The sequence below is a fragment of the Protopterus annectens genome, chromosome 2.part1 (assembly GCF_019279795.1).
Source record: "Protopterus annectens isolate FY-2018-M chromosome 2.part1, PAN1.0, whole genome shotgun sequence".
Taxonomy (NCBI): domain Eukaryota; kingdom Metazoa; phylum Chordata; order Ceratodontiformes; family Protopteridae; genus Protopterus; species Protopterus annectens.
Genome location: NC_056729.1, coordinates 1,774,387,714 through 1,774,414,356, shown reverse-complemented (window position 1 = coordinate 1,774,414,356; position 26,643 = coordinate 1,774,387,714). Strand labels below are relative to the sequence as shown.

Genomic DNA, 26,643 nt, shown 5'->3' with positions numbered 1-26,643 from the left:
TCTCTACTAGCGATGATGACCCCAGTATTTGGCCCTAGTTGGGTTTTTAGTCCTGTTTTCCTTTTCTCTCTCTCTGCAATTTATTTTTTAACTATATTTTATTTGCAATTTAAAGTCAAAACAGGAAACATAAACCAACATTCAGCAATTACAACTAATATAGAATCATAGAACTACCATGACAGTCTGATTCTGAGTCTGACAGTTGATTTAGAGGATTAAGCTGTTTCTTGTGGTCCAGGGGTGTAAGGTTTGATTCCCTCATCCTCCGTTACCTGTGTGGCTATGAGCAAATCACATGACCAGACACCGCTCCTGTGCTGAAAAAGGTCTACCCTGGAAAACAAATACAGATAAATAAATCACAAACTATTATGGACTGAGACTGAAATTGGCCCAGTGGGATCATTGCTTATCCCCAGTTAGCAAACTCAAAAAAATTATGTACAAATATACATTATGCCAAGATATCAGCAATTTATCCGGTATCATATCCAAATTAATTAACCTTTCTTAAAGCTACATTATTAATAACAACTATAGCTCTCCCACATCTGAGGAAGGCATGTGGTTGGGCTTGCACATTTCAATGAATGCAAAATGTTGCTAGCAAGTTGTTTTTAAGAAATACTAAAATACTGTATAGATAGAACTATCTTTGTTTTCTAGTATTTAGCACACAAATGTTAAGAACACTGGTAAGTAGCCAAATAACCTAGAATATTAAGTACAAAAGCAGAAACGGAAGTGAGTAAAATGCCAAATATCTAAAATTCCAACCCCAAAGATAATTTGAGACCCAACATCCCACTTCTTTTCACAATAAGACAAGTCCAATAAACCTTAGTCTTAGAACACCACCAAAATACATATTGTCCCTAACAAGTACTGCTACCCTTCCTTCTAGACCACAGTGCCTACTAGAAGTGGGGTACCAGTGTAAAAAGAATTCTTGGCTGCTGATCATGGCATTTGGGCCATTTTTTTAAGGTTGCTCATGGCGTACTGTACCTGCTCCCATTGTGTCCGCTTTAAATCGACATTCTGTACTCTCCACTGTGTCATCATAAGCCACTTTAGGGCTACAGCCTTGATCTCCCACAGCTCCCTATAAATGGAATTTCCTTTTCTTATCTTAAGGATTTTTCCACTTGTCCTAATGCAAATATATCAGGCACTGTTTTCCTACAGTGAGGTCAGTTTGATCCAGATTTGTCTGAGGTGTCCATATGTGAACCAGTCCTGCTCAACCAATGCAAACTCCTCAGTCAGCAATACCAACTCAAGGCAGGATTAGGTGCATGAACAAAGATTTGTGACCACTCACAGATGTCATTCTCAAGCCCCTTACTCTTGGAAGCTTAGCTCACTAGCTTAACGTCTGAGTGATACCAGATATCATCTGTAGACCCTTTTCCCCATTAGAGCCCCCAAAGTTAAAACATGCCACAAAACACAATTTATCCATTCGTGAGGGATCCCCATTATCAGGCAGATGCCTTATGGCTCTTTTTCCTGCTGTCCTGATAAGCTGTTGTAACAAGGAGCCAACAACACAACAAGTAGGTAAGTAAAACCTAAACCACTCCAAAATGTTGTAATATAAGCCAAAGAAGCCTTTATTCTCCACTCACCTTCCCCTAAAATGGCCTTATTGTGAAGATCTTATAAATAGGCTAAGAAGGGGTGTGTGGGAGGGACTACAACATTTTTAACAAGGTAAAGAGTTGGGGATACAATCATAACTTGTATGATTTTAATCTTACATTATTGTGTGGGATTTTTTTAATATTAAATAAAAGACTTTGAATCCTAGAGAGCCTCCCTAAGAGAAATGCATCATCTGCATCTTGGAATATCATCCACGGCTATAGCCCCAGATGGGGGTCATCAGGGGTAGTCTCTGGGATACATACCCATCTCTCCAGCAGGTCCTGTTTATATCACAGGCAAGGTTTAAGTCTTTAGAATGGGTAATTCAGGTGAATGCAGATGCCAAGGATTGAACCTAGGACTTCATACATGCAAAGCATGAGCTCTACCTCTGAGCTACATCCCCTTTACTTTTGCATCTTCAGACATCCATGATGTCTGATTGCCACTTAGCACAGTTACCGAATACAAGGCAGGTCCTACAAAGAGACAATAGTATAGGTCTGTCAGTTTTTAACTGTCTAAAAAACATAAGCTGAAGTCAGGGGCAAGCGCAGAAAATATATCAACAGTAAAGAAGTTTTTTTATGCTTGCCAGTCTGCTAGGAATGAAGATATTTTTCAACAAGCTGATCATTAAATAGTGTGACTTCCTTGTAAGGGTAGTGGTATCCCTCTTTGTCACACGGGAGACTAGGGTTCAATTCCCTGTCAGGGAGTAGCTGTACAGTTTACTGTTTACTGTTTTATACTTAACAACATGTATCAATTTGATACAGGGGAAGTAAATAGTGTGGGAAGAAATAGCCAGGAAATTGTTATGGCTAGGCTTGTATAGGCCCTAGGGCTGATAGCATAGTACCAACCTATGAACCTATTCAGCAGTTCATAGGTTCATAGGTTCATACTAGGCTATCTGCCCTAGGGCATTTATAAGCCTAGCCAGAGTGTGTTTGGCTTTCGCCACCCATTTTAAATTCATTTTGCTATACCCTTTTTCGAGGTTAGTATACTGTGCCTCTGTCTAACAGTGACACAGAAGTGATACCCGGGGTAAACCTATGATCTCCCATCCACTCATCAAGATTCCTCTTGAAGAGAGTCAATGAGGGACTCTGCCTAACCTGGACTGGGATTTTATTCCAGAGTAAAGGGAGCCTCTGGGTTATGAATCTGTCCCTCCAGCATGTCCTATTTATTTCAGTGCTGAGGTTCAAGTCTCTCGAGTGCGTAGCTCAATGGGATTTGGATTTTCTGAGGTGCAGCATGTCCATTAATTCCGGGTTGGACATGGCTTTATACGTCAGGCAGAGATCGCCTCTGAGCAGGCGGTATGCCACTGAGTAGAGCTGGAGTTTCTTTAACCGGGCAGCATATGGCATCTGTTTGAGCCCTATGATCCTCTTGGTGAGGTACTTTTGGGGTCTTTCCAGTTGCTGCAGGTGTCTGGTAAGGTACATCCTGAAAGGGCATTGTACTCAATTATGGGCCTGATGAGGGATGAGTAGAGAGGCACGATGACCTCCCCTGATCTAGATGTGAATCCCTTCATGATTAGGTGGGCTATATAAAATGTTTTGTTAACCACTTTGGCCACGTGGTTGTCAAATGAGAGATTGCTATCAACTTGGGTCCCCAGGTCCCTAATTACTTCTTCTGTACTTAATGGATTACCACCTATGTGGTAATTTGTGGGCACTTTGTTTTTGCCATAGGGGATGACTATACACTTTTTGGCGTTTAGCTTGAGGCCATGGCTCTGGCACCAGTTGTCTGTTTCTATGAGGCCCTTTTGGAGGATGCTTGTGTCGGCTGGAGAGTCAATTGCAGTCATCTGCGAACTTAGTCAGCCACAGTTCTTCCGTGTTGGCCTGTACCTCCGAGAAATATATACCGAACAAGAGAGGTCCCAGGACTGAGCCTTGGGGGACGCCACTTGTAACTGGTTTGGAGTCTGACATGGCTCCAGCAATTCTAACCATGTGGGTTCTGTCCTTGAGCCAGTTTGCAACCCATCTAGTGACATAGGGGTTTATATTTAAGCTGGTGAGCTTATCTATAATGCCCGAGTGGGGTATTGTATCGAAGGCTTTTGCGAGGTCCAGGTAGGCTGTGTGGACCACCTTCCTCTCGTCAATGGCCTTGGTGACTGTTTCAAAGAAATCAACCAGGTTTAAGAGGCAGGATCTGCCCTTAACAAAGCCGAACTGGGTAGGATCCAGTGTCTGTAGGTCCCCAATATCTTTATTTATGAGGTCCATGATGATCCTTTCCATAGCTTTGCAGACCAAGCTAGTCAGGCTTATGGGGCGATAGTTTCCAGGATCTGTTGAGGCACCACCTTTGTGGAGAGGGACCACTGTTGCTGTACGCCACTCTTTGGGTACATATCCTGTAGTAAGGCTGAGATTGAACAGTAGTTTTATGTTTGGGTTTAGCTCTTCTTGGAGTTCATGTAGTGCAGCCGGGACACCGTCTGGTCCCATTGATGCTGTGTTTTTGGCTTTGGAGAGGGCAGCTCTTACCTGAGCATCTGAGATGTCAGGGGGACAGCACTCTGCTGGGATAAATATTTGCCCTTTTGGTGGGGAGGGGGGGAGAAGTTTGCGCTGAACCTGCCAGCTAGGATGTTGGCAATGTCTGTGGGTTTGGTGTATTTTTTGTAATTTTGGACTAATTCTGAGCATTTCTGGGAATTCCCACCCAGGTTCCTAACATAACTAAAGAAAGCCTTGTGATTATCCTTAGTGTCCTGTGCAATTTTTCTCTCAAAGCTGGCCTTAGACGATTTTATGAGTGCCCGTAGTTTTTTGCTAATACTGATCAGAGATGCCTTCCCTTTTTGGGATTTTGCAATATTATGTAGTAGCTTCCTCTTACACAACCATTTCCCATCATTCCTTAAACTGCTGCATCCTACTTAAGCTATTTCCATCATATCCCACTTACACAGGTAGTGGAGAAAACACTGTTCATTTTTGGAGAGGTACTTCATGAGAAACATTTCAGCAGTCTGTTGTCCTGTTGTAGTTATTGACTTATTTGTTACAATTAACTGCTTTTTGATAAATACTCTGCAAAGACAGTGATACATAAGGCTTGCATAACTCATGCAAGCTCCACCAGGAAGACCATCTACCACAACTGTGAGATGTTAAGTATTGAATGTTAGCCATGTTTATCTTGTGCTATATATCAATGCAATCTAGCCCTTTCTGTCAGATGTAACAAGGTCTTAATGTGACAGTCTTACCTTGCCATAAAAGTAGCTTTACTGTCCATGTATAGTAAGACCATGGTTCTTTATTTATTCTGCTCTGATGACGAAAGCATGTCCATCTGCTACATCTTATTGCAGTGGGCAATAGTTTCATTGGTACGTTTCATTCCTTAATTCATATGGTGTAAGCTAAGGCTGATGTTTAAAATGTTAACATGGTATCCTTATTCAAGTTTACATCTGCCCCCTCTAAATACCCCAGGTGACCTGGGTGGACTGGGGAAAGAATTAGAGTTAAAGTAATCAGGCCTTCTGCTCCTAAGGTGTAGAATTTGACAGCTAGTTGCAAAGGTATTGATCCTGCCATATTACCTGACAGCCAAAATGTAACGAAAGAGGTACAGGATACATACAGCACTACAACTGTTACCCCATGATGGCTTACATACAACACTACAACTGTTACCCCATGATGGCTTACATACAACACTACAACTGTTACCCCATGATGGCTTACATACAGCACTACAACTGTTACCCCATGATGTCTTACATACAGCACTACAACTGTTACCCCATGATGGCTTACATACAACACTACAACTGTTACCCCATGATGGCTTACATACAGCACTACAACTGTTACCCCATGATGGCTTACATACAACACTACAACTGTTACCCCATGATGGCTTACATACAACACTACAACTGTTACCCCATGATGGCTTACATACAGCACTACAAGTGTTACCCCATGATGGCTTACATACAGCACTACAACTGTTACCCCATGATGGCTTACATACAGCACTACAACTGTTACCCCATGATGGCTTACATACAGCACTACAACTGTTACCCCATGATGGCTTACATACAACACTTCAACTGTTACCCCATGATGGCTTACATACAGCACTACAACTCTTACCCCATGATGGCTTACATACAGCACTACAACTGTTACCCCATGATGGCTTACATAAAGCACTACAACTGTTACCCCATGATGGCTTACATAAAGCACTACAACTGTTACCCCATGATGGCTTACATACAGCACTACAACTGTTACCCCATGATGGCTTACATAAAGCACTACAACTGTTACCCCATGATGGCTTACATACAGCACTACAACTGTTACCCCATGATGGCTTACATACAGCACTACAATCTCTTACCCCATGATGGCTTACATACAGCACTACAACTGTTACCCCATGATGGCTTACATACAACACTACAAATGTTACCCCATGAAGGCAAACTGTGGTACCCCTCAAAAACTGATCACACTAGGAGGGCCTGTCAGTGACAACACTGTTCATAAGATGTCTTAAGTTTTTTACCAAAAACATTTTAACATAGCCTATTTATGTATTTCTAAGTTATAACCAGTAAAATAAATGAAAAAACAAACCGACAAACAGATATCACCATGCAGCTGTACAAAAACATAATATACAGATTATAGCAGTTAGTTTGAAAGATAATACGACAAACTACAGCTTACATTAATTAATTATAAAATCAATTTGCCAAACTACTAAATAAAATGTTATTTAGATGCTGGGAAAGTTATAAATGAATCAGTGTATGTTGTCTTCTCTCTACAGGCTAATAATATGTGAGGTGCACTCAGTAAATTCTAGTTACTAAAGGGAGGATAAATTATGTAGAAAGAAATTTCCTTTCAATGTGTCTGTCGCATCCTAGAAAGTCACAGGTCTCAAGGAGCTTGTTAAAATAGCTAATTAAATACAGTTCAAGAAGAGAGTAGTGTGTCATCCAGATTTAACATCTCTCCACCCACATTTTGCAAATTAAAGACATCTGTCAGCGGATAATTAATACTGAGAGACAATCATTTCTTTCATGGCAGTTTGCACTACTAGAAATCTCTGTAGCAAAGACTCCATTGACAGTTTGTTACAAATGCGAAGCATCTCAATATGGTGTTGTCCCACTTCACAAAAATGAATTGAGAAACCTTTGAAAAATGCCAGCTGGTCATGAGAAGTTTAATAAAATGTAGTTGAAGATTGCTGGAAACTCACAATGCATCTTCAAACTTACTGGGACATCCAGCCCTCTCAAATGTCCCTATTTTAAAGGAGCATGCCTAGTGTCAAGTCTGGTTTCCCTCTGTACACAACATACCTGTTATTTTTGGAAGTATATCTCTATTTTCAGGCTTGATGTACCATTTAACATAATTTTCTGAATCGCCCCTCAACACGTGATATTTTACAACTCTCCAGTATACAGGAAACCACGCTACGTGACCAATATACTAGTGTCAGTAATAATTTAAATATATAAGACCCATATCTTACATCTCCCTTTTCCAGAAGCAAAAATAAATGAGCTTTTAAAATTCAGTTAAACTGTACAGATTTTACACTGCCTCTTTGATAACATGCTTATATTTTTTCTGTCACTTTTGTCACGCACTGTTTTTCAAATGTATGTTTTTAAGTAGTATCAGGCATGTCTAGTAGAAGTAGGAAGACCCATGAGCTATATGGTATTAACATTTTATGCTAATTAGTTGTCCACATTTTTTTATTGGATGTACGAACTTTTTAAGGGTCTTTGTACCTATTTTCATCGGCTGCATGTTGAAAAATAAGTAATCACATTACAAACTATATAAAAACATCAAAAGAGAAGCAGACATTTAGAAAACTGAACTAACTAAGCGCATAGTTTTAACTTCAGCCTCCATTAGCAACATTGTTTCATCCTCAGACTTGTCTCACCTGATGTTTAAATGGAAACACTGAATCAGTTCAGTGAAACTGTGTTGAGGAGCCCTGGTTTTTATGCAGGCAGCTATCTGCAAGCAAGGCCTTCTTCTTCTTTCGGCTTTTCCTAGTTAGGGGTCGCCACAGCGGATCGTCTGTCCGCTCATGATTGGCAGTGGAGTTTTATGGTGTCGAGTTGCCAGCCCGGCGCCCAACCTTCCACAGAAGGCACACACATGCACACACTCACGCCTAGGGCCAATTTTAAGTGTCCAGTCCACCTACAGCATGTCTTTGGGATGTAGGAGGAAACCAGAGCACCTGGAGGAAACCCACGCGACCACAAGGAAGACATGTAGACTCCGCACAGAAGGCACCCCAGCATCTGCAAGCAAGTTAGAAGTGCAATATCAAAGAATATGACAGCAAAACAGGGAAACACAAAGGTGGTTGGGGGCTGGTATAATGGTTAAGGTGTCTGCCTTACAAATACAAAGTACAGGATTTGATTCTCACATTTGAGAAAGAAATTGGCCAGGTTTAAAATGACTCAAAAAAGCAGCTAGTCTAGCACTTATCTATCAACTATAGATAATGTTCTAGAGTCTTCTGGCAGTTGCCAGAAAAGTTATAACTAACAAATAGAAGTCTGATTCAATACCTTTGCTTAATAAGTTTTGGGGAAGGTTTGGCATAATGGTTAAGATCTTAACCTCGTAGACATTAGGTACAGGGTTTGATTTTGGCCTCATGAGATCGGCTAAGTTTAAAAAAGACCCTTTAGGGCAGTTAACCTAGTATTCATCTATGAACCTATGAAAAGTCAGTGGGCACCTGCTAAAATTTCGAGCAGAGTAACTTCATTCCTTGCAATACCAGAACAGCAAGTGCTAATTTTGGGAATATACACCAAGTCCAAGGTTCTAGTACACAAGTGTATGAAGTATAGAAATACATTTATAGGAATCAGAGGTGTGTGTGTGTGTGTGTGTGAGTGTGTGTGTGTGTGTGTGTGTGTGTGTGTGTGTCTGTGTGTGTAAGAGAATAAAGTCCAGTCTCAATGTTATAAAACAGGATCTTTCAATTCACAGGATCTTTCAATTCACTGTTTTGTTTTGTGACCCACAGTTCTGGGCCTTGCACCTCTGATAAACAGGTAATGTCAGCATAGATGAAGCAAAAATGGGGAGACATACATAAATATTGGAAGTTAATGAGTATTGGTGACTCTTGGGTTAGGTCCTAGCAGATCTATGTTATTGTTTTTCACTTTTTATAGTAATACAAATAGCGAAAATTACTAGGAGCAAAGCAGAGGACGGCTTAAACAATTCTGTCCAACCTCGCATAAATGCCAAACATGTAGAACGAAACACCACAGGCAACAGTCCACAGGATTCAGTAAAAAATATGTATCTTTATTGCGTGCACATACAGCAGTTGGTTAGCGCTTTCGCTTATAGCTTCATCAGACCAACTATAAACCTAACTAACATGTTTATATACAATCTTTGGCGCGAAACAGCCACAGACTCTTAAAGAGATATTCCTTCATTAAATAAAGAATATATATTAAAAAACATAAATATATCAGAGAATCATCTCCTAAAATAATGTCAAATAGCAAGATACATTAAAACATTAAAACCATAAGTAGCTTGTGCATAAATGACATCTCGATGGTAAAATACCTCAAACCTAACAGCACAAGTTATTATCTTCCTAGGGCCATAAACAGAAGTTCAGTCTCTATGTTATTAACTAACATGATATTGATCCTGTATAGACTGAAGGGGGCCCTATACTATAAAGGCGGATGCATGAACACAAATCCTACATCAACGCATTACACATATCCATGATCAAAAATCTAATTAAAATAGCTAAATCTTGGTCTATATGACTCAATAGCACAAGGAACAAAACAAATATAGTATTTAACAAATATAATATTTACAATGTAAAAAATATATATATAAAAAATATATATATCAACAAATATATACAAACTGATATAGACACAGGAGGGACTGTCAATTTGACAGAGTCTAAGGAGAGTACTTGGATCATCAAGCTTAGAGCTGATGCTCCACCTGGCTTGAATGGTAAGGTACCGATAAAACCATTCTTGAAAATGAGGAGACTTAAGATATGATTGTTGACAGTCCCTCCAGTGTCTATATCAGTTTGTATATATTTGTTGATATATATATTTTTTACATTGCTTTTATAGTATAGGGCCCCCTTCAGTCTATACAGGATTAATATCATGTTAGTTAATAACATAGAGACTGAACTTCTGTTTATGGCTCTAGGAAGATAATAACTTGTGCTGTTAGGTTTGAGGTATTTTACCATCGAGATGTCATTTATGCACAAGCTACTTATGGTTTTAATGTTTTAATGTATCTTGCTATTTGACATTATTTTAGGAGATGATTCTCTGATATATTTATGTTTTTTAATATATATTCTTTATTTAATGAAGGAATATCTCTTTAAGAGTCTGTGGCTGTTTCGCGCCAAAGATTGTATTTAAACATGTTAGTTAGGTTTATAGTTGGTCTGATGAAGCTATAAGCGAAAGCGCTAACCAACTGCTGTATGTGCACGCAATAAAGATACATATTTTTACTGAATCCTGTGGACTGTTGCCTGTGGTGTTTCGTTCTACATGCTTGGTATTTATCCGAGGTTGGACAGAATTGTTTAAACCGTCCTCTGCTTTGCTCCTAGTAACTTTCGCTGTTTTCATTGTTATTTATTGCTGTCTACTGGGAGCATTTACTCTGAGTGGATCTATCTTTTACGTTTTGGATTACTTTTTATAGTAAGCATTATAATTACAAAATCATTTTGACATGCACAGCAAAATAATATGTTATTTAGATGCTAACAAAGCTGCAATTGAAGATGTTGGCAAAAACTGCAAAATAATGAACATGAAATATTTTACTGTATAGAGTTCTTTAAAAATCCTGTTTGGCATCTACTTTTATGAAGTAAAAAACAATATCAAAATGTCTGAAAATATCTGCAAGCGAGGAACACTCACTGAATCCCCAAATGACTTAGCTATCCTGCAGGAAGGTTTGTCCCAAATATAAATCTAGCGCCAAAATCATCGACTGAAACTAAATGCCAAAAAATATTTTATGGTATCCTTTGGGAAGTCATATATCCCAAGGAACTACCACATAAACAATATGCCTTTAAGAGTTGATCCTGTCTTTCCGAATTTGGAAACGTATATGGACAGTGACTTAACTTTTGACCAACATGTGTCCATTGTTGTAAGAAAGCCCTTCTATATTGCATAGCTCATAAACAAAGGATTGTGCCTAGATCTAGGGATGTCATTGCCCCTTAGTCAGCCCTCACTAAGCCAGTCATTGAATGTAATGCCTACTTTGGCATGGGTATCTCCAGACACATGCAGCAACTGGAACACCAACAGAGATACTTTACTAAAAGGATACAAGGCCTAAACAACATGTCCTACATGGACTGACTCGAAGCCCTATCCCTATACTCGATACCCTATAGACTGCTAAGCATCCTCTGACCCAATACTGATGGATTTATTGCACTTAAGTCAAATGGCATCAGAAATACTTGGTCTATGGATCTAAATCTCTTCTGCAACATCAATAGAACAGTTTGGAAGGACAAATATATCTCACAGAGGATGCCACTGCTCTAGAAAATACTCCAGAGCCACATACAACAAAGTTTATCCCTGTCCATATTCAAGTGCAACTTAGATCTATGGATGGGAAACAGAGTATTTTATTTATTTGACATTTGTTAACCGGGTTTGTCCGATTGAGTAGAGACCCCTTTTCAACAGAGACCCGAGGAGAAAAGCTCCACAAAACAGTTACATAAAATTCAAATGTATACACAAATACAAAAATTATACAGTAACAAAGTATACAAAGCAGACATTTCATAACACATAAATCTGAAAAACTGTAACATTTTATACATTTTTAAGACAGGGATAGTATGAATGAAGATGAGTTAGAAGAGAAACAGAATGCTGACAATATGAGCTAGGAAGATGGCTAAAGAGAGAGAGGCTGAAGTGTGTGGGAGAGGCAGAGAAATAGTGTACGTTAGGAGGAGTATACAAATTGCAGTAGATAGGATTTAAATGAAAGACTATATTACAGAGGAATTAAGTGAATGACTGTTGAGAGGAAGACTGACAGGTAGAGATAATCATAGGCAGAAAGAGAACTATAAAGGTAGGATTGGAAGATAGGTGTATAGGATTATGTTGGGTCATTGCAAAAGCATAGTCATTCCTTCTGGTAGGTAGCTTTTAGTACAGTTTTGAAGGAACTGGAGTTAGTGATAGATCTGATGTGAGGTTTATGTTTGTTCCAGGCTTTTGCAGTGGAGTAACTGTAGAGTAGTTTACCAACATTTTTGTTGGGCATATAGACTTGTAGTAAGTTTTGTTGTGAGCTACGAAGAGAGTGGTTGGGAGTATATGGCTGAAGGAGTGTGGAGAGAGAGGGTCAAAAAGAGGGATCATATATGATAGAATGAACTATGAGGAGCTGGGATAATAGAATCTGGTGGCGAAATTCCAACCATTACCGTTTTTTTTAAGGCTACACAGTGATGGTTGTGGTAGGGTAGGTTCGATGCGAATCTTGCAATTTTCTTATAAGTAATTTCCAGTTTAGACAGAAGATTAGATTGAAGGTTTGTGAATATTGGGGCTCCCTAGAGCAATGTGGGGAGAAGGAAGGCTTGGGCAAGGGACTGTCTGGAGGAATGGGCGAGGAATTTATTTTGTCTGAAAAGGAGTCCAAGTTTTTGGTGAGTCTTTTTAATGCATTGCTGAATGTGAAGATGAAACTTAAGGTGGTCATCGATAGTAATGCCAAGGAGTTTTGTGTGAGGCTCAGTAGAGATGGATATGTTATTCAAGGATGAGACAGAGAAGGTCATTTTATGTGGTTGGAGAGTAGAGGGGAGAAGTAGGAGAAGTTTTGTTTTCTTAGGGGTTAGTGCCAGTTGCTTAGAAATGAGCCACCTTTCAAGAGAGTGGAGGGAGTCTTGGGTGAGGGTATGGAGGTGAGCAATGTCACTGGAGGGGTGGTGATAGTGGAATCATCAGCATATTGAATAATGGTAGAGTGTGGACAAGAAGAGTGAAGGCTATTAATGCAGATATTGAAAAGTAGGGGTCCAAGAATGGAGCCTTGGGGGACCCCAGTCTGAATAGGTAAAAAGCGAGATAGTTTGATTGCCATTTGATAGCCTGAAGATGATTAGACAGGCAGCTGGAGAACCAACATAAAGCAGAGTCAGAAAGATTTAGTGAAGCTAGTTTGGATAGGAGTATTCTGTGAGAAATGGTGTCAAAGGGTATGGAAAGATCAAGAAACAGGCAGCAGACTAATTCATTACTATCATGGGATTTTGCAATGGTATTTATGAAGGATATAAGAGTGATAGCAGTACTATTTTTTGGGCGGAAACCATGTTGGAAGGGAGTGAGAAGGTTTTCATGAAGTAGGTGATCAAGGAGCTGTTTCTGGATGCATTTTTTTAACATTGTAGATAAAGGGGATACGATAGCAATTGGTCTGAAGTCAGAGGGGTCAGTTGCATTGCCACCTTTGGGAAGGGGTATGACATAGAATTTTTTCCAGATATTAGGCACAGTGTTTTCCTGAATGGATCTATTGATAAGGATGGAAATGGGGAAAGAAACCGAGTTAGCGGCTATTTTTAGTACATGTTGGGGTAAATTATCTACAGATGGGGAACAAGTTTTAAGCCTAGAGAGGAGGGATTTGATGTACTTAGTGGAGACAGGTTTGAGAAAGAAAATGGTAGAGTGTGGGAAGATAGAAGGTGCAAGGTCTGACATAGTGGTCACCTTTGGTGAGGCTGCGGACTGAGTCAATATAGAAGGAATTGAGGGAAGCAGCAGTTTCAGATTGAGAGCTGTTAGAGCAGGGGTTGGGGGAAAAGGACATCCTGGGTGAAATAGTTTATTTACAGATTGCCAGAATTTTTGGGGATTAGAATGAGAGTTATGTTTATCAAGGGTGACCTTTTTTGGTTAAGTTATGAAGCTGTCTATACGTTTGAAGATCAGTAGAAGATTTGGATTTTTTCCATGTTTTCCATACACTATCTCTCATTTTCATGAGTTTCCTGGTGGCTTGAGTTTGCCAGAGAGTAAAATGGGTTTTGATACTTAGTTTCCTAATAGGCACAACGGAGTTGAGTGTTTCAAGGAAGATGTTTTTGAATGATATGAGTGCATCTTCAAGGGGAAGATAGAAAAGGAAGGACCAGTTAATGGAAGAGAGCAAATGATTGAAAGTATCAGGATTAAAACTGGAGAGATTTTGACAGCCTCTATAGACCTGCGGTTTATTAAGTTGGGGACAGTGTCTAGTAATGAAGGTGGGATGGTGATCACTAGGGGGGTCTGACAGGGTAGAAGGATTATGATAAAGGCTGGAGCTGGATGTGAGGATCCAGTGAAGCATGGAACCTGAGTTGGTGCGTTTGTTAATCCGAGCTGGGCTCGAGACTAGCTGGGAGAAGCCAGAGATGTGGATGGAGGAGTTTGGGGAATCAGTAGCAAGGGCATTCCAGTCAATGTTTACATCACCTATAATAATGGTTTCATAGGAGATGTTTTGAGAGATCCAGGAGAGTAGGTGTTCAATGATAGGGATATTATTTCCTGGGGGTATGTATATGGATAACAATGGCAAGCTTTTTATGGGTGCTAATTACACAGTCGGCTATAAGAAGTTCAGCTGGGTGAAAGTCTAGAGCAGAAATTGAGAGAGGGTATAGAGTAAGTACATTGGAGTATAGAATTGCAACACCTCCACCTTTCTTTTTAAGGCAATCTTAGTGGAGGATATTATAGCATGGTGGTAGTATTTCAGTGTTAGATATTTAGGACGAGCTAGTTTTCTGGCAGACACAAGATATCCGACCTTCACTCTTCAACTCAAGCAACATTCAACTGTATAGAGGCATGGCTCAGTGATAACAAATTAATTCTCAATCCAAAGAAAACAAAGCTTCTCCTCTTTCTCCCCAAGAACCTCTGTAACCTCAAATCCACTTTCACCATCCAATCCTGTAACAAAACAATCATCTCAGTGGAACCCAGTTCAAAACTGTTGGGTGTCACCATAGACGATCAGCTTAAATTTGATATTCACATTGCTAATTGCATAAAAAAGACACATCAGAAATTCGGACATCTGTACCAAAACAAGACATTCCTTACTAACAGGGCCAAAATAACTCACTCATGCTTTTCACTTCCCACCTACTATACAGCTGCCAAGTATTCACAAATCTAAACTCTACACTCCTCACCAGACTAGAAACCACCTACAACAAGGTTATTCACAAATCTAAACTCTAGACTCCTCGCCAAACTAGAAACCACCTACAACAAGGTTATTCACAAATCTAAACTCTAGACTCCTCACCAAACTAGAAACCACCTACAACAAGGTTATTCACCAATCTAAACTCTACACTCCTCACCAAACTAGAAACTGCCTACAATAAGGTTGTTCACAAATCTAAACTCTACACTCCTCACCAAACTAGAAACCACCTACAATAAGGTTATTTACAAATCTAAACTCTACACTCCTCACCAAACTAGAAACCACCTACAACAAGGTCATTCACAAATCTAAACTCTACACTAACTAGAAACTGCCTACAACAAGGTTATTCACAAATCTAAACTCTACAAAACTAGAAACTGCCTACAACAAGGTTATTCACAAATCTAAACTCTACACTCCTCACCAAACTTGAAACCACCTACAACGAGGTTATTCACAAATCTAAACTCTACACTCCTCACCAAACTAGAAACCACCTACAACAAGGTCATTCACAAATCTAAACTCTACACTCCTCGCCAAACTAGAAACTGCCTACAACAAGGTTATTCACAAATCTAAACTCTACACTCCTCACCAAACTAGAAACCACCTACAACAAGGTCATTCACAAATCTAAACTCTACACTCCTCGCCAAACTAGAAACCACCTACAACGAGGTTATTCACAAATCTAAACTCTACACTCCTCACCAAACTAGAAACCACCTACAACAAGGTTATTCACAAATCTAAACTCTACACTCCTCGCCAAACTAGAAACTGCCTACAACAAGGTTGCTAGATTTTCAGCAAACCAAACCGATAAGACACACCATTGCTTATCTCTTAAGTAACTAGAATGGCTAGAATTCCCCCATCTTCACAAACTACACCAACTTCAACTGGTCCACTCCATACTAAGTGTGCCATCTTTTTATCCTAGCCTAACATCCCTCTTAACCAAGTACTCTCCTGCTAGATCCCTTTGTAGCTCTAAACCTAAAAACAAAATGGGCCACTTGCTCTACAGTTACAACCCTGCAGCTTACTGGAATAAACTTCCCCTCGAAATCAGGTCACTAAATCACCCTAAACAATTCAAAGCCACCACTCGTGAATATTTTAAGAAAAACTGGACTTGCCACTGCACCCATCCACCATTGTCTTCTCCCTTATGGCCTAAGTTCTATTGCTCCCTATAAGTCCATTTGTCTCTATACAATCACCTTTTGACCTTACAAGTATGCATAAATGTCTTGTAATTTCCAGTCATGTAATTACCTGTTTGCTTGAGTAAGTAAAATTCTTTAAAATGTATGTTTACTTAAATGTTATTACCTAATCATGGTAATCTAACATATCATTGTATCTTACTGTGGAGCTTTTCTCCCTGGGTCTCTGCTGAAAATGAGCCACTAGCTCAGTCAGACCAACCCGTTCAACAAATATAAAATAAATAAATAAAAATATCAGGGGTATGCATGGAAGGTAAATGTAAGAAGTAAACTTGCATCAAAAACTGAAAGGCTCATAATAACACCTCTGTTTAGTGGACTAAATACAATATGGTTTTACAGCTCTGAAGAAAAACTTGCCACCCCCCCCAAAAAAAAAAATAAATAAAAAAATACACTGTAATACAAAAATTGAAACATTTGCACATCAAATAGCAGGACGCAAAAGATGCATGTTTGAGGTTTACATAATGAAATAACAACTGATGCAGTTTAGTACAGGGGAATTTTCCAAGTGTCACAATATACATGTTACTGTACTTTAGAAAGATAAAACTCAACTATTTACTGAAATTGAATAGAGAAATGTGATGATGTGTGACTACAGGCAATAATCCATAGCAGAGGCAGGGTTAGCAGGGGGACTCACTCTGAAATGGAAGGTTTGTTCCAGTAGCAAAGCTACACAGATGACATGGTACTGAAATGTACAGAATAAGCAAAGTGCTTGGAATCCTTTTCACACCTACAATAAACCACAAGGAGCAAAAGTGATGCAAAGGTCAGCAAAATGTATGGTGCAGAATTCAGGAAGTGGAAAAAATGGACAAGGAGGCCTGAATGGATATGGAATACTGAGGCTTTTTTTAAAAAAATAATATGATGGAGAACATGTAGAAAGGTGTTGCAGAAGTGACTAGGATAAAAGTAGCTCTATAAAAATAGTTTAACTGCTAATAATGTTCACGCTGAAAAAAATGTACAGGTACATGTTACATACTCCAGAAACATTGAAAGGGGATATGATAATGACACATGGCAGACTGAGAAGGGTGAGATGACAAAAACTAAGATTCACAGATGATTACCAGATTAACTGCCCTCAAGGACCATTTTAAGCCTAGCCAGTAACCTGAGATCAGTATCAAATGCTGTACTTTATGTCCAAGAAGTAAAAACCTTAACCGTTATACCAAACCCACCCAACATTTGGTAAGTACTAGGCTTTGTGGGCCATTTTAAAAACAAGCCAATGTCCCTTGGTGAGAATCAAACTCTGTACTTCTTGTCTGTGAGGTAGACACCTTAACCATTATGCATATACCTGGAACTATATTTAGAATGGATGCAACAAAGTACTGTTGCATAGAGAGTGGTTGGGAAAATGTAAGTGATTCCCAGAGGATATTGTATAATTAATAATTGGGGGTAATAGAAAGCTTTAAATTAATGTAAGACATCTGGGAAAATGATGAAAGGGGTAGGCCGCTGCAAGGGAATAGCTACAAAACTCAGACAGACTGAGCAGAAGTCTTGGTCTTGTTCTGTTTCCTTATTCATATGTTTATATCCATCAGTCAGGTAGGCAGGAATAAGAAAAGAAAGCAAGGAAGTATAGGACAGACCAAGCAGGACAGAAATTTGGAAAGGCCTTTACTTAGAAGTAGTCAATCTGCTGAATGGGAATTTTTTTCAAAACTTTATTACCAGAAACTAAAGAAAAGAATACATTGTAGTACTCATAAGTATAATAAGAAGATATCGTACCAGCAGTCACAACCATAAACAGTATGAATAGCAACACAATTCAGTAGAATAAGAGGCCATCCTGACCATCAAACATGCACATTAACCATTCATCCCAGGTTTATGCCCAAGTCAGTGGCAACCATAAAACTTTCTCATCAACATTCTCCCAACCTCTATCATTAAAAAGCATCTCCAAAATTAATACCGACCACCCTAGCTGCAGATAACCTAGATACACTGAATACTTGAAAATCACAGCAGATGTCATCCCCTATCCCATCTCAATACTCATTAACAGATCCATCCAACAGTCGCACTCTCTGTGGAAGAAATTATAAATCTTATCCCTGGACAAAGTTCTAACTGTGGACACATTGCCATACTTTCCTGCCTATCAAAAATCTTTAAAAAAACACATCTATTCTCATCTCCTTAATTATATTCCTGCCAATACCCTCCTCTCCCCCACTCAGTGTGGCTTTAGACCAAACCACAGCACCACTACTGCATTTACAGACTTCTCTAACAGCAGTTAAGCATAGCCACAGTACAGGTACTATTGTATCTGTCCTTTTCTTGGGCCTATGTAAAGCCTGTAACACTGTCTGTCATAATAAACTGCATCATTAGTTAGCATCACTTGATCTGTCCTACTCCAGTCTCACCTGGTGCTGCAGCTACTTGTCTGACAGATCTAAAGGTGTTGTATGACAGTCTAGCATCTCAACCTTTTTCCCACTCGCTGCCAGTTTTCCCAGTGCTCCCAGTTTTCCCAGTGCTCCCCAAGGCTCCATACTAGGACTACTCCTGTTTAATATCTTTATCAGTAATTTACACACTGCCTCAAAACTTAACAAACTAGTCCAGTACACCAGTGATGCAGTCCTTATCTGCTCTCTGCAAAAGTCTGTTCTTCTCTAACAGGTCTCACAAGATTTAATCTCCTCCACAGAAAACTGGCCAGCAAAATCAAACCTGATTCTAAACCCAAAAAAGACAAAACTTCTCCTCTTCATTGCTAAGTCCTTTACAAATAACACCCATACTGAGGTAGTCTCCAGTACTAAATTACTCTGGGTCGTAGTAGATGGCACGAATCTTCACATCTAACAAGCAATGAAAAAAAAAAACATCAGAAGTTAGGTCTGCTATATACAGCCAAACAGTATTTGACTGAAAGCAGACAGATGGCATTAGCCATGTACCTGCTGCCTCGAGTTCTGTTTACCTGTCCTGTTTCCACCAAACTCCACTCTACCCTAAACTAGAGCCCTGCTATAAGAAAACCGCCAAATATGCTTCCAATAAGGCATAATCCACACATCATTATATGGTTCCTAGGGACTTAAATTGGCTTCAGCTACCTCCACGCCACTGTATTCGACATTTATCAGACCTGTCATTGAGTAAAGTGCCTCCTTTGGTATGTACCTAACCAGGCATATCCAACAATTGGAATGGCCACAGACATTCCTCACTAAAAGAATACAGGACGTAAGTAACATGTCCAATGCAGACCGCCTCAAGGCCCTGTCCCTGTATTCTGTCTCCTACAGGCTTTTGAGGGGAGATCTGTGCCTGGCATACAGGGCATTGTCAGACCCCACTCTGATGGACCTCCTGGATATCCACAAAACAAACAGCACCAGAATTACCCATTCTAAAGATGTAAACCTTGCCTGTGATATAAATAGGACCTGCTGGAGAGATAGGTATGTATCCCAGAGACTACCCCATCTATAGAACAGGCTCATCATCCATGTGAAGCAGAGTTCCTCCCTAACCCAATTCAAGTGTAACTTGGACAACTGGATGGGGAACATACAACTCATCCCTGGTTTGGCACCTATTTCTCTAATGCATACAGGCAGCCTTTAAATGGTTCATCTCCCAGATCCCTGCATGTAAATGTTTCATCTCCCAAACCCCCAATTACACTCATCAAGGGTATTAGAACTTGTCAGAGATTTGGGATGCATAGCTAAGCTTAAAAAGTACCTTGTCATCATTAGCCTAGTAAACACCTATGAATCTATGAACGCATCACATACCCTCATAATTTACACACAGATTAGTCTTTCACCCTGAAAAATGCCCTTCCCTAAGGAGTGAGCTACAACTCCAGTCTACTAATAGAGATTTCTGATGTACTGACAAACATCTCCTTTCAATTCATAAAGTTCACAACAAAATGGGAACGCATCTTAAAGTCCTGGAACTGAATTTCCACTCCAGCATAGCTCTCAACCTCTTAGCACAAAAATCTGGACAAAGCCAAAATATGTGGGGGGACAAATTTTAAATATTGCTCTTATAAACGTAGAACATTGCTTGAATAAAAGGTCTTATATTGCCATGCATTTTCTGAAGGATATGAAGTCAGAAACTCAGATACTTGTCATTTTTAGTGAATTCAATCCTCATTGATTTATCACAAAAATACAGAAAATCACAAATTTTACAAGGCACAGACCAAAAGTATTTGGCAAAAATCTGGACGTTCTGCAAATATCTGGACAGTTGAGAAGTATGCACTCCAGTCAGACTCCTCAACAAAAAGCATATCTTCAAAGATAAATTAAAACAGTTCCTGCTTGACACCTTGCTGTACCCCTGCTATTCCCCAGGCTAAATCATTTCTAAAGTACATCTCCCACATACACATACATCAGTGACTTTCTGTTCTCTCTTATTTTTTATCTTCTATTCTTGTTATAACACAATGCATACAATTATATCTTACTTAGGGTACTACACCTAATGTTATGTTGATGCACAAAAGTTTATTTCATGATTATGTTTTATTTAGCTTCACTTTGTATGTAATGATGTTTAATATTACATGAATATTCTACATGTTGTATATATATTACTGTTATTATTTCTTGTGGAGCTTTTCTCCCAGGTCGTCTTCTGAAAAGGGGCTTGTTTGCCCAGACGGACTTTCCTGGAGATCCCAAAGCCCCTAAGTCTGACCTTGTACAAACTTTTTCACTGAAAGCCAATGATGGAATTCCATTCACTAGCTGTCTATTCCATCACTGCTTAGAACACCTGAAAAAGCTTAACCCTGTGTGCTGGTTCATATCTGTTCATATAATGGTCTGTCTTGCTAAGGAAAATGGCATATGACCTCAGAAACTGTAAAGTCAGAACTTTCCCTATGATGTTACCTATCTAGGCCCATAGTTATTGTACAGATTTAAGCTAAATGGGAAGTCTATAAAAATATGGACAGGCACTGTGGGAAGGGGAAGGAAAGAAATATATCCATTGCTGACCTACCATATAACTGTATCACAAGAAAGGGGCAGACAAACAATGACCCAGTAGTGACTTATCTACTGTTACATGGCAAGAACAAATTCCAAGGCTGCAGAATTAATTGAGGCCTATTGGTACACAAGGATTGTTACACAGCTGTAACTACTGATTTGAACAACTAAAATGCAGAGCAGTAAAACTCAAATATTAACTTTCAGAGCTTGGAGGTTGAGTCCACAAGATAGAGCAGTCTGTTCTGGCCTAAAGGTCTCCTCTAGGGTCATAGTTTGGGACATTATACAGTTACTATGAACACTTAAAACAGCTTTTAGCTTCACTATCCTCATTCAGTCACTCTCCATTTACCTGTTTAATTCTGTTTATAGTTACAGAGATGCTAGACATTGTCCTGACATTCACTTTTAAGCAAGGCCAAGGGGGACACAAACAAGACATACAGACTCCATGTGAAGTAGAAACGCAGCTACCAGTTGTGACAATATATTTCCATGTAGGCTGACAGTAAAGTTGTAACATGAAATGTTACTAGCAGTTAACCAAGTTCTCAGTACAGTGTGTATGAGGGAAAGTAAGTAATGTAGATATGCACAACAGTCTGTAGTGCAAATCACAAGTAAGTAGCGTGTCACAAACTGGTAATACCACAGTATTTATAAATATCAGCTTTCTGAAAGCACACAAGGAGATCAGAAGACTCTGGGTATATGTGTGTGTGCATTAATTTCAAACTTTTGTCAGCCAATTTGGGGAGATCAGTAGAGAAAAGCTCCCAAATCATAGTGTAAGGTGTGATGATGTGAGGTATCGCCAGCTATGCCAGGAGAAGTAGGGCAGTGGATGTGTAACATATGCTATCATAGCCAGCTGGAGTTTTGTAAAATATTACATGTCATTTTATATCAAACTGATTTGTACATGTTCTTGTGTTGGAAAATGTATTTGTAAAGCTGCTTGTGTTAAAAATGTACCAGCAATGTGTTTTGCTGGACAGAAAAAGAAATACACTTGTATGTCAGACTGTATTATAACTATTGAAATTAATATTGTAACAGAGGATACTGGAAGAGAAGAGGTTAAGCTCAGCTCCAGATTGTTCTTCTTTTGGCTTTTCCCGGTTAGGGGTCGCCACAGCAGAACTCTGGTCCGCTAATGATTGGCAGTAGAGTTTTACGGTGCCAAGGTGCCAACTCGACACCCAACATTCAACGAAGGTATGCCCTACGCATGTCTTTCGAATGCCACTCGACCGTGGGGAGGACATGCAGACTCCACACAGAAGGCCCTCCAGCCGAGAATCAAATGGGAGACCCTCTTGCTGTGAGGCGACAATGCTACTGCTGCACCACTGCAGCTTGATAACTCTGAAAAAAAAATAGTATAAAATTAAATTACTTAATTTTTTCCATAAAGATTGTATCTTACAGTTCTGATTGTAGCCAAAGATGAAATGCCTGTGCCAGTGAATGGGTTTTTAGCTCCTGTATGAAGAGTGGAAGTGTTTTATTGTGTTATGACTTGCAGAAGCTGCAACAGATCTTAGCAAAGCTCTATTTGTGTGTATTATTGACACATATGTGAGAGGTTTTTAAGAAAGGAGGTAGTATGGGAACCAGAAGTCAGATGACTAGATGTTTGTGATATCATTCTGTAATCTAGGGCAAAAAAGAGGTTTTAATACTAGATGAGACTGAAGTCTCATTGCATTCTGTTTTTGCAACCTGACAAAGAAAGTTGTGTCACCCACTTCATCTTGCCTTGCTCTAGTAAGTGACCAGGGAATAATAATTTAGATCAGTTGGAAAAATATAATGAGATTAGTTAAGTACTGTTTCTCTGTATGTATGTGAATCTGTTTATCTGTGTTATTGTAATATTTCCTGCGATTGAAACTCTGGTGTTTATTGTAAATAGATATTCCATATTTTCCAGTTCTTTTATTATTTATCATTAAATATATTTAAATGTTTCATTGTGACTGGCCCTTTAGAGAATATTTTAAATGGTGGGAGTATTTATATCTATTTGATGACTCTGTGGCCACTCCTAAAAGCCTTACTGCACTGGTCAAACACTATCATTTGTATTAATATTAATTTCACTCAGTATAATTGGGTGCCTTGTAAGAGCCTTAGAGTAGTTGGCTTTGGAGTATCTGGTGGCAATAACAACCTTTTAGTCTTGACAGATGGGGGCATAGCTAATAAATCTGTGCCAGCCTTTCCCAAGTGTGTGTGTGTGATTGTGTGTGTGTGTGTGTGTGTGTGTGTGTGTGTGTGTGTGTGTGTGTGTGTGTGTGTGTGTGTGTGTGTGTATGTATATGTGTGTGCAAATCAACTCTCCAGGAGTGTGTGTCTGTGTGTGTGTGTGTGTGTGTGTGTGTGTGTCAGCTGCTTGGAGGAGGGACATGAAGCATTGGTTTCACAGACAGGGTGCTGGAGGACTTGGCTTGGACACTCGACTGAGGACTCAAATCTACTGCTGTGCCATTGTAGAGTCTCACTGTGGCTCTGGAGAAAGAGAGAGAAATACAGACCCGGAGTAAGTGTGTTCCCTGTGTGCTCTTAAGGGAAATTGTGCTTGATGTGGAGAACTGCATATGGAAATACTGTGTGCATCTATTTTTGTCCCAAGTAAATGTCCCTCTCCAGTCTGAGTGGTGTCGATTCAGGCTCCTTAATTACCAGAGGGGGGATGTTACATAAGCCATAACTAAACAATATTCATCATAAAATTGAAGTCAGACATGAATCAACATAGCAAGTCAGTTAGGAACAGGCACAGCTGCTTGACCAGTGAAGATAATTAATACCATTGTTAATGTCCTTTCAATGACAATGGGTTTTCCACTGCAGCAGTGAAGCAGTGAGGTTTCAGAATCAACAGAAATGATCTGTGTGGATAATGCAGCCAGGTCGAGGTCACTACAGAAAGTAGGAATGTCAGTTACCTCACCCTGTTGAGGTATGCGCTCAGCTGCTCTAATTATTAGAACAATGTGTGTGGATGTATAGTCTCTCGAGTATCAATCCTCAGTAGTGAAATAAATAAGAGGAATGACAAAACAGCTGCTAGTCTGGCAAAATGGTGAAGAACAGCCAGATACATGATTGTATATATTTCATTTTAACTAGATGTTATGTAACAAAATTTATCTTTTACCTGTTATTTTCAGTGGTTTTATTACAGCCTGGTAAACCTTGTGGAGACCACCTACTCAGTGAAGCGATACTTAATATACACTCATTACTTTTTTTCATTCACTCAATTGAGTAAATCTCCTCATCAGCTGTCTTGCACAATGAAGTGTGCATATTAAAAGGTGTAAATCTAATCTTTCAATACAGTGACAACAATACAAGGATAACATAATTAGTTATGGAACAATAAGTGCATAGCACTTCACTTATCTGTTTGCCACGTGCACTATTGTCTTGCTTATCCAGACCATCAAAGTACCTTGCAGCTTTAAATGGAACTCAGCATTTGCCTCACCCGTTCCAGCTGGATTTTAGCCAGAAGTACACATGACATTACAAAAAAAAGGTCATTTGCATACTGAGCAGCCGTCTTTCTTGTTGCTGATGTGTAGATGGCCTTAGGTTAATGCAAAGCTTTTCTTTATGGAAAACTTCTTTTTCAGCCCTTGCCTTATCTTCCATCCCACTCTATCAGAATATTTGGGTTTAGGAGTTGTCTGTGAGTCCTGCGGCTTCACTCAGTCCCTTTAGTACCCCTGCCTTTTGCTTCCACCCCTTCTGAGATGTTGAGATTGTTTCCTGGTAGCATTGCCATGGTTTTCATTATGATGCAAACAGCAGAGCTGACCTTGCAGAGCAGCACACAACATTCATTGCTTTGCAGTGTTTAATTAAATATTTGCTGTCTTTGTAAATAGACTCTTTTCCTGATCCTTGTCTAAGAAAAAAAAGATCCTATCACTGAATTAGCTCAAACTCACAAGGCTGAAAAGCAACAAAGATGCTATCAATGCATTCTTCCTTCTACCAAACAGATAAAATCAATTATAACATAAACTGAACATTATAATTCAGGCCTATGAAAACAGTATACTTTGCTTATTATACCAAAACAGCATTTTTTTGCATTGGCCTAAAGGATCAGGCCCTTGTGCTCTGCATTTACTGAAGTAATTTAAAGGACGTCTTCCTGAGCAGAAGTGTAGGCAGAAAATGTTGTACTCACAATCTCATATCATGCTCCCAGCCTGATTTGCATTTAAAATATATAATTTTCAATGTTGCTACCCTTCATGTGCATAATAAATGTATGCATTATTGTCAGCTGTTCTCCTGTACATAACAACGGGTGTTTTCAGAGGAGTATGTACAGAGCAATGCAGCATACTTTAGAAATATGTAGAAATTCTAGCTTCAAAAGCCTTCAGTGTTTATAGGAAACTCAGAAAAAAATGTACCTGGTTGATTTCAAAAAGTACATCTGGTTATGTCCTTGTTCCTGAGCTGGATTTCTAAAAGCTGAATTAATGTAAGATAAAATAAAATAGTTTCACTTTAATTGATTTGTTAATCGGAAATAAAACCATGCCTGGGTAGATTGTTTTATGCTAAACCAATGACAGTAGAAACTGAGAGATTTTTTTTTTTAAGAGCAGCAGCTGCGTACCATAAATTGCATGTTATCCCTAATGAAGCTTATTAGGTTTTTATATTTGTGGCTGATTTTGTGGGTGGTAAACCCACAATTTCTTTTAGCACCAGCACTAGTGTCGTGGGGATCACAGGTGATGCAGTGTTCATTTAATATTTGCTGTAGCGATTTTAATTTTCTTCTTAAAAATTCATTTTAACTCTTTTCATTGTGTACAGATATAACACTTTTATGCTGGTGTAGATTTATTTTTCTGTATGAGATTACTAAGTGCCTTTTGCCCTCTTCCAAGTCTTTATACTCTGTTTTTTGAGCTGGCAGTTTTGGGAAACAGTTATAACACAGAAGTCTGACACTGGAAATGTGCATATGAAAGGAAATCTCTGGTGGCATTTAGTGACTGTCTGATTTGGGCCACATTTCACTGCCCTGTGCTTTATTTTATTTACTTTAGGTAGTTTGGACTCAAGGAACCTCTATTTAGCTACATCTTTAGTGAATAGTATAATGTAAAAACATTCAAAAGAATGCATCATTTAGGTAAATAATATGATTAAAGTTACAGAGTTTAAAAACAAAAAGTGTATATAACTCAGTACTGATGACAATCTTTGCAACTGAACAATAAAACAAAGAGTAGAAATGGTACAGTAACTGCATCTCACCAAGCTCATACGTTTCAATTAGATCATCAGACAGGTACACAAACCGTTGGG

The 26,643-nt window shown here is 39.2% G+C and overlaps 1 protein-coding gene across 2 annotated transcripts in view; it reads left to right on the top strand.

The window, feature by feature from the left end:
* The window catches only part of LOC122794633 (RAP1 GTPase activating protein), a 1,835,311-nt gene that overhangs the window by 122,164 nt on the left and 1,686,504 nt on the right, over positions 1-26,643 (top strand). The gene's annotated exons all lie outside the window — the stretch shown is intronic.